We start from the raw sequence: 22,157 nt of genomic DNA, 5'->3' as shown, positions 1-22,157 counted from the left end.
TGGGTAGGGCCCCCTGAAAAGATGCAGCCACGGAATTTCCAGCTGCCTCTGCAGCCCTGGGCTCTGAGCTCTGGTCCCTCCACCTCTGCTTTCTGGGCTCCATTTCCCCGTGCAGATTTAGAAAGTGCCCTGGCAGGAGGATGGGAGGATGCGACCTCACCCACTGTGCCGTCCTTCCCTCAAGCTCACAGCCCCGTGCTGTGTGCCATCCCACTCCTCAAAGCAGGAACTCCGCGTATTTTGCCACTTTTATAGTCGTTTATGGTAGGGGTGTGAGTCAGTCTGTTACTGTATCACAACCAGAACCTACAACACACTTGAAAAAACCCAAAGTGGTTCTGAGGGTTTCAAAAACTAAAACTCAGTGTAGGACTTTATTAAACACTTTTACAAATTGGAGTTAGGTTTTGGATTCTAACAGACGCATCACAAAATATACATCTCCAAACCCAATTTCCTTATCGTTATGTAATAATAAGCTGACTTACAGTTATGAGAGATTTCCCAAGTGACACTGATCAGGACGCTAGCCATATCCTCTGAAGGTGAACGTTTTTAATTTTCATTTTGTTGCTAATGTAGAACCCACTGACAGATAGTGTAAGAAGAAACACGTGCAAGGATTGCAAAGAACAGATAATGGAGAGTTAGAAGCACTATGAGCTGTGTTCATTCCTATACTGAAGTATTGAGTGTGTTCAGATCAAAGAGTGAAGGAAATTGCTTTATTTTCTTCAGATGTCTTTTACATCTATTAAGATATAGAATCATAAAACAATTTTGAAGAATGAATCATTACCAAAGATGATATTCAGTCTCTGCAGTAATGAGTTTTGACATTGATTTTTTAATTCGCATATATTTAAGTGACCACAAGTTTCTCACTGTAAATACCATGTAAAGTTGTGGAAACAGGAGAGGATGAGGCCCCTTACAGATCACTGCACTATAATAGGCATAAAAAAGTTCACATAATATTTATGCTTTTGAAAAATATGGTAAGGGAACAACAGATAATTTTGAGGATCTTAAATTAGGACAGATTTCAAAGTCAACATTTGTTGGTGAAAAGAATAAAAAGACTCAACATTTCAAGGTAATGGCACCACATTCAAGAGACCATCTAATAAGTCACTGAGCAATTACTAAAAAGTTTGAGTCTGTAAATAATAGGAAACCGTCAAATTAAAATATTGAAAAAAAATCCATGCAGCGTCTTAATTTACTACAGGAATATAAACTAATGTTGAAAAGAAAAACTCATTCTGGGAGGTAATGTTACTATGATGCTTTATTAGTGGTAATAAATATAACTTATTTCAGCAAAATTTATCATTAATAACAACCACATTACCTAAATATTCTAGATTGAAATAATATTTAGACAAGTTATGTGCTTCATATCTGCACACATTAAAAAGCATTTTACATGATTAAATATAAAAAGATTAAAACAATTTTCCAATCAATTTGAAGTAAAGCAGACACCACAGAACTGCAGAATTACACATTTAGCCACAGGTAAGACTATTTTTCAATTACCAAGTACTGTTTATAAGTTACTCATAATAAAAGACAAATGATTATTAAATATGGACAATAAAGACTACATGAAAATGTAGGTCTTTGAAAGTTGCTCTTAGGTGCTAATGGCTGTCAAATTTTGCTAAAAATTACTTATATTTCATTAAAAATATTCATTTAGTACTTAAAACTAAAGTTAAATGGTTAAAAAATACAATCTTTAAAAAATAATTTATTTTAATTGAATTTTTTAACGACTCTTATCATTTCTCCTACATAAATAAACACTCAAGTGACCCATTAGGTCTCCTCTGAAAAATTTCTCACCTTTCACCTACTACAACTACTACTGTAGTTCTCAGTACTGAGCATTTGGCCAGGTAGCAGTTTCAAAAATAAGAAAATGGGTTACATGGGGACACACACAATTCTTGAATTTGCTTCAGTTCTTCCAGTCTTCAAAAGCCTCTACTGCCGATGCAGACGACACGGGTTCGTGCCCCAGTCTGGGAAGATCCCACATGCCGCGGAGCGGCTGGGCGCGTGAGCCATGGCCGCTGAGCCTGCGCGTCCGGAGCCTGTGCTCCGCAAAGAGAGAGGCCACAACAGTGAGAGGCCCGCATACCGCGCAAAAAAAAAAAAGCCTCCAGAAGCCCGCATATCCCTAGGACTTTTTCCTCTGCATTTGAAAGGAACTTCATCCAACCAATATGCTTAGAAAATTCAAATAGGTGTTTCCCCGGTGGCGATGTCACAGTGGTTAAGAATCCACCTGCCAATGCAGGGGACACAGGTTCGAGCCCTGGTCCTGGAAGATCCCACATGTCGCGGAGCCACTAAGCCTATGTGTCACAACTACTGAGCCTGCGCTCTAGAGCCCGCGAGCCACAACTACTGAAGGCCGCTCCCTAGAGCCCCTGCTCGCCGCAACTAGAGAAAGCCCACGTGCAGCAACAAAGACCCAATGCACACCCAAATTTTAAAAAATAAATTTTAATAAAAAGAAAATGCAAATAAATCTTTTGGGGATCAGCTTAAAGTTCAAATTAGCAGTGAGTTTTGTAACAGTAAATACAAATTTATAAAAGAAAAATAAATCCGCTGAGGCTAAAAAGGAGAGTTTCATCACCACATCCACTTTCTCTTAGGGCATTTACTTGAAAAAACTTGTTTTTTTTTCCTTTGCCCATTATTATATAAGAAAATATTTTTAAAGGCTATATATGCCTTTTGTCAGTTTTACAATCTGGGAATCTTTCTCTCCAGGACCTGAGAGAGAGACAGCTCTTTGAAATTCAACCATCACGGAAGACAGCACCCTTATGTTTCAGTTTTTGTGGAAGAGTAGGAGCCTAACTTCAGCAGGTGCCTGGGTCTAATTTATAAAACTGCCTCCTGTCATAAAGGTAAAAGAAATTTATATTTCTTTTAGATAAAGACACTTAGCAGATGCCAATGGCCACCCCAATTACATGGTAAATTTATCATGAACTATATGAAAACTGGTACTGTCAAAAATCCTCTAACTTGAGAACTAGTTCTCATTTATCTCAAAAACACCTATGTAACGGATTGTATTGCCTGGCTATATAAAAGGATGAGATTTCTTACTTAATTCACAGTCTCCTTACTAGATTGCCTGTAATGCACATCACATTCTGCTTTAATGCTTATTCAACAGAAAAAAACGTTTTCTTTCTCTTCTATTTATGTGCAGAGGTTTTCTGGGTTAACAGGACATTTTATTTATAATTATGTTTCCACAACACTTCCAAACTCAGAACTCCAAAACACTGAAAATTTCCTAAATGGTATTATCAGGAAATCCCTGAACTTCATTAGTAAATAACACACACATTTTAGAAAGTCATCTTTGAGTAATTATTATTTTTACATTTTTTATTATGGTAAAATATACATAATGAAAAATGCACCATTTAAACGATTTTGAATATACAATTTGGTGACAGAAAGTACATTAACATTGCTTCGCGACCATCAAGACTATCCACCTCCAGAATTCTTACATCATTCCAAACTGAAACTCTGTACCCATGAAACAATAACTTCCTATTTCCTCATATCCCTAGATGTCGGCAACCACAATTCTACTTTCTGATGACTCCCAGGACCTCATGTAAAGTGAAATGATAAATCATACAATATTTGTCAGACAGAAATGATGTATTTCTGTGAAGTTCCACTGAGTGTGCCTGCTTCTCCAGCCTCCCCTTCCACCTCCTCCCCCTCTATCACCTCTGCCACTCCAAGACAGCAAGACTGATTTTTCCTCCGCCTCCTCACCCTACTCAACATGAAGACATCAGGAATGAAGACCTTTATGATAATCCACTTCCACTTAATGAATAGTAAATAACTATCATGCTGTACAGTTAATAAACCTAGCTGTTGTGTATGTATGTGTGTCTGTGTGAAAATCTAATAACTGTACAGCAAGAACTGTAGGAGACTTTTTTGTGTCATCATCATCATCGCCTAAGTATTCATCGTGTAGAACATTGGTAGATATTAGGCTTATGTGCTAGGTCTCTTCCTAATGAGGTCCCTGTCATGAGGGGCAAGAGTAAGACCTAAACACACAGGCAGCATCAGTATCAATTCTTCACAGACCCAGAGAGTGAGCCCCCAGGTTAATATCATGAGAAGAGCAAAAGATTAGCCTATAAAATGAAAATAAATAAGCAAAATAAAGACCTTACTCAAAATGATACATTTAATTTCAAAACAACAAAAGCAGAGATCATCAGATGTACTTACAAGCAAACTGCTGCTTAATCACATTGTGTTGAACATGGAAAACCTGGAGTTTAAGTCAAGTTGTGCCATACAATGGTAGTTGCAGTTATATGTGGATATTTATCTCATGGTTGAGTTGTGTGGATAAATTATGAGTAGATTTATATAAATAAAATAATGTCAGACTTACTATTGAGAAGATAAAGTGTGAAATCTGCTATAAAACCCAAAGGTGAATTAGGAAAAGAGACTGTGGTTGGCAGAGTTTTGATGGCTCTGAACTTTGACTCCTGGGGTTACTCCCATGAATATGTTATGTTACATGGTAAAAGAACTTTACAGATGTAATTAAAGTTGCTAATCGTTTGACTTTAAAATAGAGATTACTCAGGTTGGCCTAATGTAATCACATGCACTCTTAAAAGTAGAGAACTTGTTCTGGCTAAGACAGAAGTGGAAGTCAGGCAGATCTGAAGTGTAAGAAGAAAGACTGCAACTGACAATCTCCTGTTGCGGCTTGAATATAGAGGAAGTCAGATGGAAACTATGAGAAGGAGATAAATTCTGCTTTGTGAGTGTGAAAGCGGACCTAGAGTTCCAGATGAAAAGAAATAAATGAATCCACTATTATATTTGGGAGACTTCAACACCCGTCTACCAGAAATGGACAACTCCAGCAGTCAGGAGTGAAGGAATAGAAATCATACAATGTCTGCTCTCAGACCAGAATGGAATTCAAGTAGAAATCAAAAAGAAAAAGATAGCTGGAAAATCCCAAAATACATGGAGATTTAAAAAAATACTTTTAAATAACACATACGTCAAGGAGAAATTTCAAACTATTTGGAACTAAATGAAAACACAACTTGTCAAAACTTGTAGGTTGCAGTGAAAGCAGTGCCTAGAGGAAAATTTACAGCATAAAAGGAAAATACAAAATCATTAGTCTAAACTTCCATCCTAGAAAACTCTAAAAAGAAATCCAAATTAAATCCAAAGCAGAAAAAGAAATAATAAAAATTAGAGTAGAAACTAATGAAATTGAAAACAGGAGAGCATGGGTGTTGGATTTTCTCAAATACTTTTTTTGGCATTTATTAACTTATTTAAAAGATATAGGCTGGGGACTTCCCTGGTGGTCCAGTGGTTAAGACTCTGTGTTCCCAATGCAGGGGCACAGGTTCAATCCCTGGTTGGGGAACTAAGATCCTACATGCTGTGTAATGAAGCCAAAAGAGAAAAATAAATGAATTTTAAAATAAAATAAAAAGACCTATTCAGATTGTCTATTCTTACTTTCTACTGAAGACTTTGAATCAATAATTAATAAACTTCAAAAGCAGAAAGCACCAGGCCCAGATGGGTTCACTGGTGAATTCTGCCAAATATTTAAGGAAGATATTATACCAGTTATCTACAATCTCTTCCAGATGAAATGTGCCGAGGAAATACTTCCTAACTCATTCTATGAGGCTAGCATTACTCTAATACCAAAACCAGACAATAACATTACAAGAAAACTACAGACCAATATCTCTCATGAGCACAGAAGCAAATCCAACAATGTGCAAAAAGAATTATACACCACAACCAAGTGGGATTATCCTAGGTATGCAAGGCTGGTTTAACAGTCAAATACAAATTAATGTAATCCATCACATCAATAGGCTAAAAGAAGAAAAATCAGTCACATCAATAGATGTAGAAAAAACATTTGAGAAAATCCAACAGTGATTTATGATAAAAACTCTCAGCAAACTAGGAATAGAGGGGAACTTTCTCAATTTGATGAAGAAAATCTACAAAAATGTAACAGCTAACATAATAATTACTTGTGAGAAGCTCAAAACTTCCCCACTAAGATCAGGAACAAGGCAAGTATGTCCTGCTACCCACTGCTTTTCAGCATTGTCCTGGAAGTCCTAGCTAATTCAGTAAGACAAGAAAATAAAATAGAAACGTATACAGATTGGGAAGGAAGAAATAAAACTGTCTCTGTAAACAAATGATACAAATGTCTATGTATAAAATCTGAATCAAAACAACACAAATCCTCAATCCAGTAAGCAATTATAGCAAGGTTGTTCCTATACACCAGCAATGAATGAATGGAATTTGAAGTTAAAAATACATTACCATTTACATTGGCACCTCTCCAAAATGAAATACTCAGGTATAAACCTAACAAAACATATACAAGAGCTATTTGGGAAAAACTATAAAATTCTGATGAAAGATATCAAAGAAAAACTAAATAAATGGAGAGACATTCCATGTTCATGGACAGGAAGGTGCAATATTGTCATCCAAGAGTATGCTGAATCTAAGAAGAGTTTTAGAATATAAGCTCATGATTCTAGAAAGAAGGTGCAAGAGGATTCTAGTCACATACATTGAGATCCCCGGTGCATAGCCCTGCCATGTCTTCTGTACAGTAAAAGAACCTCAGATGTCCTGATGGAAGGGGGAATGCCAGGTTCACAGCCCACATGGACTGGGATTCAGAGAGTAACACCCCATCATGGAACACAGCAGTGTCAGGTCGTTCCTATTACTGCTGTTTTTGAATGAACTTTCTTCTCTTTGTGAATTCACACTGCTTCTAAACACTGCTCCTATCAATTCTCCTAATATCATGGCCCAGGGAGAGTTTGTTGGCTTAGCAAAATAAACCTCTATTAGAATTCTATTTTGATTATCCTCCTTTGAAGTCCATCTCACTTCAATTGTGTTAGAAAATGTACTTTCCTTCAGTTCCTGACTTGCAGTTATGTCAGTTCTTAATTTTCGTTGTTGAAGACATTATACTGTCCCATCTGTCTAAGAATCTGGATTTTCATGAATATAGATTGTAGTTTCGCTCTATATAGCTTCCTCCCTATTCTTGCTAATGAACTGCTTCTCATTCTCTACACCTTGAGGAAGTAATTGACTTAAAATATTATACATTAATGCTTTCCATGTTCAAAAACCATATATATAACTCTAACAGTCTCTCATTTTCAGAATTGTGCCACTTCCTGACATCTATGTGTGATTTCTACCATAAATCATAGCTCATTTTCTCTCTCTCCCACTTCTCTCTCCTTTGTTTGCTATATTACTCTCTTTGGCTTTACCCCATGTGTTTGTTCTCTATCTTTCTGATCCAAGAACATACCTGGCCACAGATAATTTACTAAATGTATGCAGTGACCTTGTACTAAACTTCCATGAAAAGGGAACACAGGAGAATGATGAGCCATCTAGAGTGGCTTCCCAGACTTGGAATCTTCTCCATATGGATTTACTCCTGGCAAAATGAAGAGGAAATGTTACTGAGCTGAAGTCAAGACAGGTCTTAGATGTCATCTTCTCTCTCTCTCTCTTTGTACTTCATATTATTTAGTGGAACCCAGAAGAAGGGATATGTGTTTTGATAGTTATGAAACCTAAAATTTATAGGGCAGTTGTATTTCTGTCTTCTGCTCTTCCAGCTGCCTTCTGCAAACCTCATGTTGCCTCTTCACACTGCAGAGCCATGTATATTTTTATAATGCATTCTTGTAGATGATGGTAGATAACACAGTATGTGGCTGGAGAGGGCCACCAGAACACAAGAGTGTCTTTAACAAACTCAGGACAAGTCCATGGGATTGTCTGCAGGACAAGGGAGGTGATGCATGTTGAGGATCAGGCTACTTTGCTGTACTAGGGAATAAAGAGCACAGAATGGGGAAGGTCTCACAAGGTGAAGGATACAACTGTGGGATGGGATATCTGGAGGACAGCAGGGCCTACAACTGGTTTCTCTGCAAATAACTTCCAACAGGTTCTTATTTGCTGGTGACACATGACCACTAAATAGAAGGGTAAGTCCAGGACCAAGAATATCCAACTGCAATAGAGTAGCCTGTGTTCAAGGACTATTTAAAGATATATGCACACCTCGCCCATGACACAATATGTAAAGCTCAATGTTTGAGAACACTGCAGACGGAGCAGTAAGAAAAGCAGGTAACAGTCCAGAGAGACGAGGATTACTCCTGCATGGGAGGTAAAAGTAGAAGTGACAAGTAGAGTTGACAAGTCAGCGAAGTGTCAAGAATGGGGAAGGAACACCAGAAATGAGGTGTGGCCACTAGCACTGGCACAAAATACTAATCAAACACAGTTGAGTTTCTCCTATAACTTGAACACAGCCCTGACGTCATGCCCCCCCCAAGGTGTCACTCAAAACCAGCAGCCTCCTACCCATCTTGTTGTGGCTGGATTAATAGCCATTTGTGAACCACTGAAGGCTCTCTAACCTACTCCCAAGATGAGCAAATATACATGGCAACCACGTGATGCAAGTATTTAAAGACATTACAAAAGTGCAGCCAGTACTAGGCCAGAACAACTCAGCACACAACAGGCCACAGGAAAGAAAACTATTACAGAAAACTTTGGAGAGTCTTGCAAGAAAAGATCATGGTCCACGTAATTAGTAACCACGTCAGTGATGGCAATTCCTGGCATAAGCAGGCATGAGGAAATGTCAGCTAGAGGAAAGAAATAGGATCTGGGGTACAGGGGTGCCTTAGATCTGGACAGTTACCTGGCCAGGGAGAAGGCAAGCAAAATAGGATCTATTGGGCTTCCCTGGTGGCACAGTGGTTGAGAGTCCGCCTGCCGATGCAGGGGACAAGGGTTGGTGCCCCGGTCCGGGAGGATCCCACATGCCGCAGAGCAGCTGGGCCCGTGAGCCATGGCTGCTGGGCCTGCGCGTCCAGAGCCTGTGCTTCTCAACGGGAGACGCCACAATAGTGAGAGGCCCGCATACCGCAAAAAAAAAAAAAAAAAAAAAAAAAAAAAGATCAATTATAGTGACCAGTAGATGCCTGACCCTGAATCATTCTTTGTGAAGCTGCAGGTAAGGTGTTGCGGCTTTTCAAGGAGAAAAGAGGGCAGTGCACACACCTTATCCCAACCAACCACAGCACCTACTTAAGGACTTGTGGAAGGAAGCAGTTTCTGTGGTTCTGATGTAGGAAGGGCAGATCAGGCTCTAGGATAAAAAGAGAGAGCAGGGAATACCTCACAGTACAGAGGTGGGTGTGAGGACCTTACCCAGGGAGGTTTTAAGTTTAAGGTTCTCCAGCATCACATCACAGTACAGGTGTCTCTGAACCTCATAAAGGAGACTCCACTCCTCTCAGGAGAAGTACACAACCACATCTTCAAAGGTCACAGTGCCTTTTCATGGTGCTGAACAGATAAAACCATAAACAACTTTTCTCTGAGTACCCACAATGCATCCCATACACATCTACCCCATGCCCATCCTTCTCCCAAGCCCCCCAACTCAGGGGACAAACCAGGCCCTGGTGCAACTTGTGCTGTTGTCTCCTTATGGGCTCACTGGTCATGAAGTCCAACAATCAGCAACAAGTGGCAGATGGAGAAACAGGTGTCTAAGCTGTGGGCCTGGGGAAGATGCATCCACCCACTCCTGTCAAGCTATTCCCAATACAACCAAAGACACAGAAGTCTCAACACCAGAGCCCTGGGGCCATCAGACACACTCCCTCTCCAAGTACACATGACTTGCACATCCCTCAACACCACAGCCACATGCCCATGGCCACCACGCCTCACTGCCCCAGCGCACAGGCATCTCCCTGGCCTCTCTATATGTTATTTTTGTTTTAATCACCTCCTCTTTACCCCACTGGAATTCCTGTCCTAGGGTTATGGCGATGCAGAAGACACGACACCTGACACTGGACAGATGAGATCAACAACAGTTTATTAATTAGAGATATAGCCTGGGAGAGGAGGACATCACATACCATACAGGGCCACATGAATGTTGTACGCTGGAAAAAAGAAAAAACCCCACCAGGGGTTGTGCGGCGGAAGTTTTTTAGGATCAAGAGGTCGGGGTACAACCTGGTTCCTAGAGGACGATGCAAATGGCTTTTCTGAGTAACTCTGCAGGCCAGTAGAGAACTGAAACCCACTTCAAAAAAGATTAGCAATGTTAAAAAGGAGATGGAAGGTGAAAACAGAACCACTGCTAAACCCCACATAAGCAAACCAAGACTTAGTATTCAATACCTAACCTAACTGCGGTTTCAACCTCCAGGAAAGTAACCTTTAACTAATCAGCCTGGAATTTCCTGGTCAGAACTAGTGAGGTAATACACCCAATAGACCCCTTTCGTTCCCCACTGGAGGGCAACCTTGCCTGAGACAATGCATTCTTTGCTAATAATTTCCTTTTTCCACACCCTTTCCACATTTAAAAACGTTTCCTTTTCTACAGCTCAGTGGAGCTCCTTTCTATTTGCCAGATGGGATGCTACCCAAAGCATGAATTGTTGAATAAAGCTAATTTGATCTTTCTTTTTTGGGGGGCCTGCCACATAGCTTGCAGGATCTTAGGTCCCCGGCCAAGGATCGAACCCATGCCCCGGCAGTGAGAGTGCTGAGTCCTAACCACTGTACCGTCAGGGAATTTCCGCCAATGTGAGTTGAGTTTTTCTTAAGAGAAGGAACTGCTCTGGTCCCCTTGATAAAATGAGAGACCCTATCCAAGATCACCAATCCGAGAGGAGAACTTACACTCAGGCCATTTGAGCCACTCTAGGTTTTATTAGATGTCAAGGTAGCATATGATAATGGGCCTTTATTTTAGGCCTTAAAAATACAACTTTGGGGCTTCCCTGGTGGCGCAGTGGTTGAGAGTCCGCCTGCCGATGCAGGGGACACGGGTTCGTGTCCCGGTCGGGGAGGGTCCCGCATGCCGCGGAGCGGCTGGGGCCGTGAGCCTAAAAAAAAAAAAAAAAAAAATACAACTTTGCAGAAAGCACCCAGAGTTGCCTGGCAAATTCAAACAAGATTCAATATTAGCTTAGACCTCCCATGGCTCCCACTGCGGGTGGAAACGTCTAATCCTTCTATGAAGGCCTCCCTCCCTGTATGGCTATTCCTTGCCTAAGACTAAGCCACACAGAACCACCTGTCGACGTTGGATGCCCATGGCCCTCTTGCATTTCTGTGCTGCTCTTGCTGTCCCTCAGCTATGACAGCCTTCTCTGTCCATCTAACCCTCATTCAAAGCCCAGTCCCACTTACCAACCACCCCAGTCCTATTAATTATCACAAATGACCATACTTGCCCTGACCATATCCACCAGGCTAATTGAAACATTCCAGGCCCCAGCAAAATCCTCACAGAATCTTGGTGAGTCCATAGTGTGGTGAATAAGAAATAGCTCTGGTCTGCATGTCATTTTGCCTCAAACACTCCTATGCCTTGACATCCATCTCATATCTACTCTTCTCTTGGAAGCCTTGGCCACTTGCCAGGCTCTCATGTCTGATACACCCTACCTTTATGGCCACATACCTCCCTCAATTGCACTTAAGAAACCCAAAACCATCACTCAGGTACTCAAGCAAGAGAATAAGTAGTCAGTCTCTATCCTCCACTTCCTGCTTCCTGAACAGCTTTAGGACCGTAACATGAAGATTATACCTCCTGTGACCACAGGTCACTTACTTGGGTCCACATAGTACCTACCACTTTTTGAATGTCTCCAACTTGAACCCCTCTTTTGATTTCCCAACTTGTGAGTCCAGCTGACAATCTGATGCCTCCACTTACTGGTCTCTGAAATACCTCAGACTCTTAACGTGGTTAAAACAAAGCTCCTGATACCCCCAGTGATTATTACTCCTACTACCAACTTCCTCATCTCAGTTGGAGCTTCCATCCCTACAGCTGCCAAGACCAAACACCCTGGGGTTATCCCTGAGTTCTCTGTTTCACTCTCTCATCATCCATACTATAAAACCTAGTTGCCCCTTTTTAGAACATGCATCCAGACTCCAATCACATCTCCTAAACCACAGCCCTGGCCCAGTAACCCTCACCTAGACTATGTCAGTAGCCTCCACCTTGCTCTTCCCTCACTCCCACAGTCTGTTCTCCACTTTACAGTCAGATGGAGTCTTTTTAGATCTTGGTAATATCACCTCCCTCCTCTGATCCAAACCTCCCAATACCTCCAAAATAGATGCCCCATTTCTCAGGCAGTCATCCTATATTCCTTTCCTTTGTTCATACCAGAAAGGGAGACCTGTGGTTCCTTAACACTCCCAGCTCAGTTTTAACACTAAGTATTTGCATAACCTGGTAGCAGCTCCTGGGTTAACCTTCCACACTAGTTTACACTAGTCGCCAGAAATGGGAACACCTCCATATCACCCCTGATATAGACTCAGAACCCTGGGCTTGGGGTTTCTCTAGGGTCCCCAGACCCAAGGACTGGGAAAATGGCACATAAGAGTCCCAGGACACCACAAACCAGAAAGCATCCGAGTGAGGGTTGGAGCCAGTAAGGTACTAGGACACCCACTACCATACCTGTTTTGTTTCCATAAGTACTTCTGCAGCCTTCGGACTCTGTGGGAAGAGACAGGCCTTATAAGAATGTAACTGTGGGTTAGAAACGTTGAAGCTCATGCCACCCTGTATTCTTCCTTGCCTGGCTTTGGAGCCAGACGACTTCAGGTTGGTCGTCTGACCCCTGTTACTCGGTGCTCTGTATCACCCTTTACCAGCAGTATGGACTTGAACAAAGATTCAACCTCCTAGTGCTTCCATGTCCTCATCACTCCCCTCAAATCTGTTTTTCCTTTGAAGGGCCTTGGGAAACATTTAAAACGCTAATGTAAATCCTGTTCCCCTTTTGTTCAAAATTCTCCATGCCTTCTTAGGTCCTCACAATGAAGATACAACCCTCAGCCTGACAGTCCGGGTATGACTCCGCTTCACCTTCTTTGTGTCCTGCAGACATCAGATGGACCCCAGGTTTCCCGAATCCTCCCGGCTCAATCCGACCACCAAGCCTTTGCACCTGCGGGTCCCTCCACCTGTCACTCTCTCCCACGCGCCATCACACTGTCGGAAACAGAGCCCCACCCACGACCGCCTCACCGTCCTGGACACCGCGGCCTGGCCTGCGGGCGCATGGGCAGGTGCCCAGCATTCGGGGCTTTAGTGCCTGATGGGGTGAGGGCCCGAAGGACTATCGTTTACCTGAGACTGGTGCCTAAGAGCCGCCGCCGCCGCCATCGGACTCTGTGAGCGGAGCGGCGCCGGGAGCCGCGGGAGAAGTGGGACCAGGGCACGGCGGACCCTCTCCCGGGCCTGGCGCGGGGCCCACGGGCGGCGTCGCCGAGCCTCAGACCCGCCTCTGTGCAATGGGGACTATGCCTCCACTCGGACCTTCCCGATTCCGTCACGCCGTTTCTAACACGGATCTCCGGAACTGACCCATAGCAGTTAAAATGGGCAGTAAAATGGTTACCTTGAGGAGGAGGCCGGAGGTCCCGCCCCTACAAGTTGCGCCTCAAACGGAAACTGCCTATTTCCTGAGAACTTATTGGTTACTCATACTGCCCTTTTCCGTTGAGCATTCTGGGTAATGTAGTTCACATAGATGAACGAACCTACCAGGTTTTTCAGGAGAAAATTCTAAACTCCACAATGAGCGGTGCTGGAAAACAGGAAAACAGTGGCTCCAGTTCTACGGACAGATTTTGTTCTTCATAAAAGGACCATACTAAAATCTGTGGGAGTGCTGCTGTTTGTGTTACCAAACGGAACTTAGTCCGCTGGCTTCACAAAGCCAATCTACTGCCACCTGGTTGTGGTTAAGGAAAGAACAGCATTTACTGCAAGGCACCAAGGAATGGAGTGGAAGACAGGTCTCAGATCCACTCCCATGCGGTCTTTGAGTTAGGGGTGGTGTTTTTGTTTGTTTGGTTTTTCTTTTTTGGCCATGCCACCCGGCATGTGGGATTTTACTTTCCTCACCAGGGATCGAACTTGCACCCCCTGCATTGTTAGCGCACCTGCATTGGAAGCGCACAGTCTTTACCACTGGACCACCAGGGAAGCCCCTGAGTTAGGGGTATTTTTTAAAGGGGAAGAAGAAGAGGCCAGGATTAATTATCTTGTGACACTTTTTTTTTTTTTTTTTTTTGCGGTACACGGGCCTCTCACTGTTGTGGCCTCTCCCGTTGCGGAGCACAGGCTCCGGACGCGCAGGCCCAGCGGCCATGGCTCACGGGCCCAGCCGCTCCGCGGCATGTGGGATCCTCCCGGACCAGGGCATGAACCCATGTCCCTTGCATTGGCAGGCGGACTCTCAACCACTGCGCCACAAGGGAAGTGCTGTGACACTTCTTAATCGTGGATATGGGAATCAGGATGTCTCTGGTTTATAATTCTCTGGCCACGTGGTCCATGGCTCCGGGGTCTGTTAGCTAATCTTGCTTTAGATAAACAACCTGAGTTTGTACGTTAATGATATCTATAAGAGCATTTTTAGTGCCTACGGTGATGTTATTGACAACAGCAATTTTAGTCATCTGATTCTGGTTGATTAGTGTTCAGTTAGCCCAGGATTGAGGTTATAGGGGATAAGAAAGGGAATAAGGTTTTGGATAGAGAAATTAATCATAAACTTTGTAAGGGAACTCCGTTTGAGGGGGACTCAGTTTCATTTGGAGACATTATTTCAGACTCAGTGAAGCAGCCCAGCATGTGCCCAGAATCTAAAAATATCATTTGAGATGCTCTCAGTGGTCACAAATCTAGAGGCATGTATCATTCCATACAGTAATTAAGAAATGAAATGACTCCACTGGAAGCTGAAGCTAATAAACATTATTGTTTTGTAGTTCAAAGGTATGCACTCTCAAGCTTTAGATTCATTTTTTGACAGTCCATGTACATTTGGTCAGGGACAAGAGAAAAACAACTCCAGATAGGGCCAGAACATGGAGGATAGAAGAGGGATGTTCACCAGCCTGAAGCAAGAGTGGAAAGATGGATCCCCATCAGTGATTCCTGCATAAAACATTTTTCTCCTCCATTATAATTAATAATTGTATCCAATTATGAAACACTTATCTACTGAATACCTCTTAATCCATATCCTGACACATATTCAATTCCTTCAGGAATATGAAATCAATCTCAAACAGAGAATAAGGAAACAAATGTGGAACATATAGCAAAACATGCTCTCAACACCTTGTTAGAGAAAAACCACAGGCCCAAAATGACATCACTTGTGCTAAAGACCATAATTCCAAAACTAGATTTAATACCTAACCTAATTGCAATTTCAACCTTTCTGAAAAATGTAATTATAATCAACCAGTTTGGAATTTCTTGGCCAGCACCAATGAGGTAATCTGTGGGCCCTCTCTATATTCCCCCTGAGGAAGAAGAGGCAATGAGCATGACAAAACCTGTGCCATTCCTTTCCCCACCAAAGATATTTCAGCCTTAAAATAATCCTTTTCTTTTTGGCAACATCCTTGCCCCACTCCACTTCTGCCTATAAAAACCTTCCATTTTGTGCAGCCCCTTAGAGCATCCTTCTAGTTGCTAGATAGAATGCTACCCAATACATGAATCACCTAATAAAGCCAATTAGATCTTCAAATTTACTCAGCTGACTTTTGTTTAACAACTGAAATATTGGGAATATCTTAAACAGATGATTTCATCTTTTTGCTGGAAAATAATGATGATTTTTCTAGTCATTACTGGGACTGACCTCCACGTGGAATTGAAATTATCTCAGAAAAGCAGCTGTAGGGACTTCCCTGGTGGCGCAGTGGTTAAGAATCCGCCTGCCAATGCAGGGGACACGGGTTCGAGCCCTGGTCCGGGAAGATCCCACATGCCGCAGAGCAACTAAGCCTGTGCGTCACAACTACTGAGCCTGTGTTCTAGAGCCCGTGAGCCACAACTACTGAGCCTGCACGCTACAACTACTGAAGCCCGTGTGCCTAGAGTCCGTGCTCCGCAACAAGAGCAGCCACTGCAATGAGAAGCCCGTGCACTGCAATGAAGAGTAGCCCCCGCTCGCCGCATCTAGAGAAAGCCCTAGTGCAGCAACAAAGACCCAGTGCAGCCAAAAAAAAAAAAAAAAAAAAAAAAAAAAAAAAAAAAAAAAAAAGAAAAGCAGCTGTAAAATGGAAATTATAGAAAGCTATTAATAACAATTAAGTAGTGATTCAAAGATGGTAGCAGAAATAGTTCTGGTGAAACATCCATGAATGGTGAAAAAAGTTAAGATCTCCGAGGTGTTTTAGCAGTGATGTCTGAGAAGACATGGAATTAAGCTCAGTACCCGACAAGAATGGTCACTCTGAAGAGTCTGTCTCCAAACTGTGATCCTTCTTCATTCTTGAAAACCAAATTGACCAAATCCCAGTTGGAGGAAGAGTTAAAGAGGACATTCAGAGTAAAGAGGATTGCAAAAATAAATGGAATAGCTGAGGTTTGCACTATAGTATTATCCTTTTAGAATTGTGTCTGCATTTATGTGTGTCATTCTGTGTGGGTCTGTGTTCAGATATTTTCCTATAAAAGTTGTTGGCTCAGGAAAAAGAAAGTCATACGTATTTTGTATACAGATCTGTACTTTCCTTTTCTCACTTAGCAATATATCTCAGACATCCTAAGCCTACTTCCTCATTTCACACTTGATGCCTCCTTGTTGCCACACTTAGTAGACCTCAAATTCCCTATTTTGCATTTCATTGTCCGCATGTTCCATGGCTGCTACAGGAGGGCAGGAGCCAGGCCAGAACTGATCTCCCCTTGCTCCCTGCAAGGTCCCTCTTCTAGGCTATGGGAAACTCTGTTGAGGCACCTGGCACCATCCTAGGCCAGTTCTTCAGCATGCGAGGTCCCCCAGGCCAAATCCCAGTACAGGGTATTGCTGGTATTTAGTCCAGGGCATAAGGAAGCTGTCCCAAGACCTGGGATCCAGATCCATCTGGTCATGCAAGTCGGGGCTGCATTTGGCCTTCTAGCCCACCATGAAGTCCAGGAGGCAGCAACAAAAGCCCTATCATCCTGGCTGTGTTCTGTCCTGGACTGGTCTCTGAGGTTGTCCTGACATTGGAGTTGGCACTGTTCAGGTGCCACAGAGGGTATCAAACGCTGGAGGAAGGAGTGGAGACTCAGCCTCTGAGGCCAGTGATGAGGATGCCTCTGCTGGAGGAGAAAGCTAGGATTCACTGGCTTTCTGCACCTGACCTCTCATTACAGCCCTCAAGGTTACAGCCCTATGCTATCCACCGTTCAAGGCCTGAAATTAGTTGCTTTGTGTATTTGGTCTAATCTGAGTGAATATTGTCCTTATTATCCCTAGGAGATAAAAAAAATTGCAGTCGAGATGCATAAAACATAAATTAATTCATTGGCTACAACAGATTCCTTAGGACATTTGTGCTTTATTTTCTAAGGGACTCGAGAAAATTTCGATTTCCACAAGAAGGATTAGGAAGATACCCATTAGGGAGTTAGATACCCATTAGAGAGTGATCATAATAAAGTTTGTTAGAATAAGTCATCTCATGATTTCTAGATGACACATTAAAAATCTATATTGATTCAGGGTCACCAGAAATCTTTTTAGAGAGAAGGGAGCATAATATTAATAGTAATGAAGATACTATGCACATATAAAATATGTTTTCATACATGGTAACATTTAGAGATTCTTTACATCCCTGCTTACCTTACTATTTTAACTTACATTCTTTTGTTCACATGTTTAGGTGTATTCTTCCTTTCACAAAATGGGGCAGGAAGTTTTTGCTCTTGCATTCTTCAGACATGTTACTAAAATTCTCCTAAGGATCCATTTGAAAATCATCCACCCAAAAGACTAAAATATGCACAGCCAGCTATTACTAAAAAGACACTGCATGTCCACAAAAAATTACAAGTAAAACAGTCGCTCTTCACTTCATGTGGGATTAAGCTATTATAAATAGACGTTATGAGGTTCAGTGTTTAGTCAGTGAAAAGAGGCAGAAAAGTACAGGTTATGAGAGGAAACATGGAGGAGAGATACTAGGCAGCCCTAAAGCAAATGGATGAGGTGGGGCCATGCCTCCGGGACCCTCAGAATACATCCCTTCTGCCTCTCTTTGTCAGTATTTATGTTCCAAATCCAAAAATCTGAATTGTTTTTCGATACAGCATTTATTATTTAATTTTCTGAGATAGGGTCTATCCTTCCAAGAATGTGACACTTACCTGGGAAAAGTGGTCACTTCCCAAATTTACATTTGCTGCCAGGATGGTAGCTGCAGTGATAACATATGTGCAGATATGGAAAGTGGATGTCTGAATACTGAGGTTAAGGTTTTGGATTCCACAATCACTGCCTTGATGGGTAGCGATTATCATTTCACCTGTAAGAACAATGATGTTGTCTGCATGGGGACTAGAGATTATTTCTGGAAAACAAGAGGAGGGTGAGTTTTATATTTTATTTATTTATTTATTTATTTATTGGCTCCACCACATGGCTTGTGGGGTCTTAGTCCCCAACCAGGGATTGAAGAAGGGTCCCCTGGCATTGAAAACACCAAGTCCCAACCATCGGACTGCCATGGAATTCCTGAGTTTTATATTTTAGATTCCACATATAAGTGGTATCATACATATTGTCTTTCTTTGTCTTGGCATAATACCCTCTAAGTCCATCCATATTGTTGCAAATGGCATTATTTCACTCTTTTATGTGACTGAGTAGTATTCCATTGTATATATGCACCACACCTTCTTTATCCATTCATCTGTTGATGGGCACTTAGGCTGCTTCCATATCTTGGCTATTGTAAATAGTGCTGCAATGAACAAAGGGATGCATGTATCTTTTTGAATGAGTGTCTTCTTTTTTTGGATAAATACCCACGGGTAGAATTACTGGGTCATCTGGTAGTGCTATTTTTAGTTTTTTAAGGAACCTCCACACTGCACCAATTTGCATTCCCACCAACAGTATAGGAGGGTTCCCTTTTCTCTACACCCTCTCTAGCCTTTATTATTTATAGACTTTTTGATGATGGCCATTCTGACCCGTGTGAGGTGATACCTCATTGTGGTTTTGATTTGTATTTGTCTAATAATTAGTGATGTTGAGCATCTTCTCATGTGCCTCCTGGCCATCTGTATGTCTTCTTTGGAAAAATGCATATTCAGGTCCTCTGCCCATTTTTTAATCGGTCTGTTTGCTTTTCTTGATGTTGAAATGGATGTATGAGCTGTTTATATATTTTAGATATTAACCCCTTAATGGTCATATCATTTGCAAATATGTTCTTCCATTCAGTAGGTTTTCTTTTTGTTTTGTCAATGGTTTCCCTTGCCGTGCAAAAGTTTTTAAGTTTAATTAGGCCCCACTTGTTTATTTATTTATTTATTTTAAATTTCCTTTGCTTTAGGAGGCAAATCCAAAAAAAAATATTGCTATGATTTATGTCAAAGTATTCCACCTATGTTCTCTTCTAGGAGTTTTCTGGTTTCCAGTCTTACATTTGGGTCATATAGTGTTACTAACTCTAGCCACAAGGCTGTATATTACAAGCCCAGGAATTATTTATTTTCTAACTGGACATTTGTATCTTTTGAAAACCTTCACCCACATCTTCCTCATTATATCCAACCGGCTGCAGTTTCCTTCACTCCCTATTATTCCCCTGTTGCTGTACCAATTATGGTTGCCCATGACCCTGTGATCGTAGAACCAGTGAACATCACCTGCTAAACTCTGGACGTCAGGGGACACGGCTCTTGGCAAGACCTGAAGAAGACATTCCCCTCATCAGTGCTGTTAGGCCCTGTGAACAAGCGGGGAAATTCATGCTGCTCCCAGAAGCACTTGAGATTGTCACACTGACCCCTCCTCTGAGTCTTCTAAAACTCATGGCATCCAGGCCCCAAAAGAGGACCACAAAGCCCAGCCCTCTTTCCCAGGAGACCCATGAACAGCAACCTATTCTTGTCCAAAACTGGGAACCTATTTTCCACCATCAAACTGTCCCCTCTGAGGCACAGAAAGTTTGAAATTCATATGAAAGGCATTCGCCCTTCTTGCATATACAGCCTAAATCTGTTTTATTTTATTATTTAAAAAAATATTTATTTAGGGACTTCCCTGGTGTCACAGTGGTTAGGAATCCGCCTGCCAATGCGGGGGACACAGGTTCGAGCCCTGGTCTGGGAAGATCCCACATGCCATGGAGCAACTAAGCCTGTGAGCCACAACTACTGAGCCTGTGCTTTAGAGCCGGCAAGCCAAAACTGCTGAGCCCGCATGCCACAACTACTGAAGCCCGTGTGCCTAGAGCCCGTGCTCTGCAACAAGAGAAGCCACCACAATTAGAAGCCTGCACACCACAACGAAAAGCAGCCCCCGCTCACTGCAACTAGAGAAAGCCCACGCGCAACAACAAAGATCCAACGCGGCCATATGTCAATAAATAAATTTATTTAAAAAAATTAACATAAAATATTTACTTATTTGGCTGCACCAAATAGTTGTGGCATGCATGTGGGATCTAGTTTCCCGACCAGGGATCGAACCCGGGCCCCCTGCATGGGCAGCGCGGAGTCTTACCCACTAGACCATCAGGGAAGTCCCAACAGAGCCTAAATTTGTTTTAAACACTAGGGTTCACACTGGAGAAAGGCCCTATGAGTGCAGGGATTGTAGCAAATCCTTTGCTTCCAACTCCAGTTTCCTAAGACGTCAATTTTTTTTCTTTTAACCGTGCCACACGGCATGCGGGATCTTAGTTCCCTGACCAGGGATTGAACCCGTGCCCCCTAAATTGGAAGCCCAGAGTCCTAACAACCGACGACCAGGGAATTCCCCCTAAGACATCAGAATGTTCACATGGGGTAAAGGCCTTTACCTTCGTACTGTACTGTGTTATAGACTGAATTATCTCTCTCCTCTCCCCTGCCACCATTCTTATTTGAAGGCCTAATGCCCAATTTGACTATATTTGGCGATAGGGCTTTTAAGGAGGTAGTTCAGGGTAAATAAGTCCTGATCTGACAGGACTAGTGTCCTTATAAGGAGAGGAAGAGACAGCAGAGAGCGCTCTCTCTGTGCATCTACGCACAGAGGAAACTGGCTCTGGGTCTGGAAGCTAGAAGACGGAGTTCAAGGCGCCACAGAGGATGGTTTCTCCTGAAGCCTCTCTCCTTGGCTTGAAGATGGCCACCATCTTGCTGTGTCCTTACGTGGCTTTTCTCTGTGTGACTGCCTCCCTAGTGTCTTTCCCTTTCATTATAAAAACGGTAATTATGTTGTGTTAGAGCCCCACCCTAATGATCTCATTTAACCTTAATTACTTCTTTGAATGCCCTAACTCCAGATACAGTTGGATTAGGGTTAAAGCTTCAACTATATATTGGGCCATGGGGCACAAGTCTATAACAATTTTTTTAAATAACAATTGTTTTTGAGAACTGAAGACTATATCCTCAATGTTTTGTTCTATTCATAACGTAACAGCCACAGACATCGTACACTTTAGTGTAATCTGCTCTATTAACATATTGTTCATCACTTTCTAAAGTCTAAACATCAATAGAACAAGCCCGGGTTGGTAGTGTTTGTCAATATCCCTCATGTAAATACTCCCTCCAGGGCCCATCTCAAGCTGTCACATCACACAACATGGAATTGGAAAGAGATGTGCAGAAACACAATTTGGTATTTTGTTCCCTGATTCGGGAGTCAAAACCTCAGGAACATACATAATGGTAAAACACAATATAACGATTAGGAATAAGAAATGGTGAGAATCACCTGTGCTTTAAAAATAAGTGTATTAGCAGGAATCCCTTGGCAGTCCAGTGGTTAGGACTCCACGCTTTCACTGCTGTGGCCCCAGGTTCAATCCCTGGTCAGGGAACTAAGGTTCCCACCACCTGAGCAGTGTGGCCAAGAAAAAAAAAACAGTATTAAAGTGCAGTCAGGGACTTCCCTGGTGGTCCAGTGGTTAGG

The 22,157-nt window shown here is 42.3% G+C and overlaps 1 long non-coding RNA gene across 1 annotated transcript; it reads right to left on the bottom strand.

Moving 5' to 3' along the window:
- Positions 1 to 1,276: 1,276 nt before the first annotated feature.
- LOC112398000 (uncharacterized) lies at positions 1,277 to 13,609 on the bottom strand. Its single transcript, XR_003002904.1, has 3 exons — positions 13,352 to 13,609; positions 12,677 to 12,715; positions 1,277 to 2,102 (listed from the first exon to the last, which is right to left on the bottom strand). It is a non-coding gene; the product is annotated as an uncharacterized LOC112398000 (long non-coding RNA).
- Positions 13,610 to 22,157: the final 8,548 nt, after the last annotated feature.

This window comes from Neophocaena asiaeorientalis, unplaced genomic scaffold (assembly GCF_003031525.2).
Source record: "Neophocaena asiaeorientalis asiaeorientalis breed wild unplaced genomic scaffold, Neophocaena_asiaeorientalis_V1.1 scaffold582, whole genome shotgun sequence".
NCBI classification, from domain to species: domain Eukaryota; kingdom Metazoa; phylum Chordata; class Mammalia; order Artiodactyla; family Phocoenidae; genus Neophocaena; species Neophocaena asiaeorientalis.
Note: the sequence above shows the minus strand (reverse complement) of the source record. Positions and strands in the feature narration are given on the sequence as shown.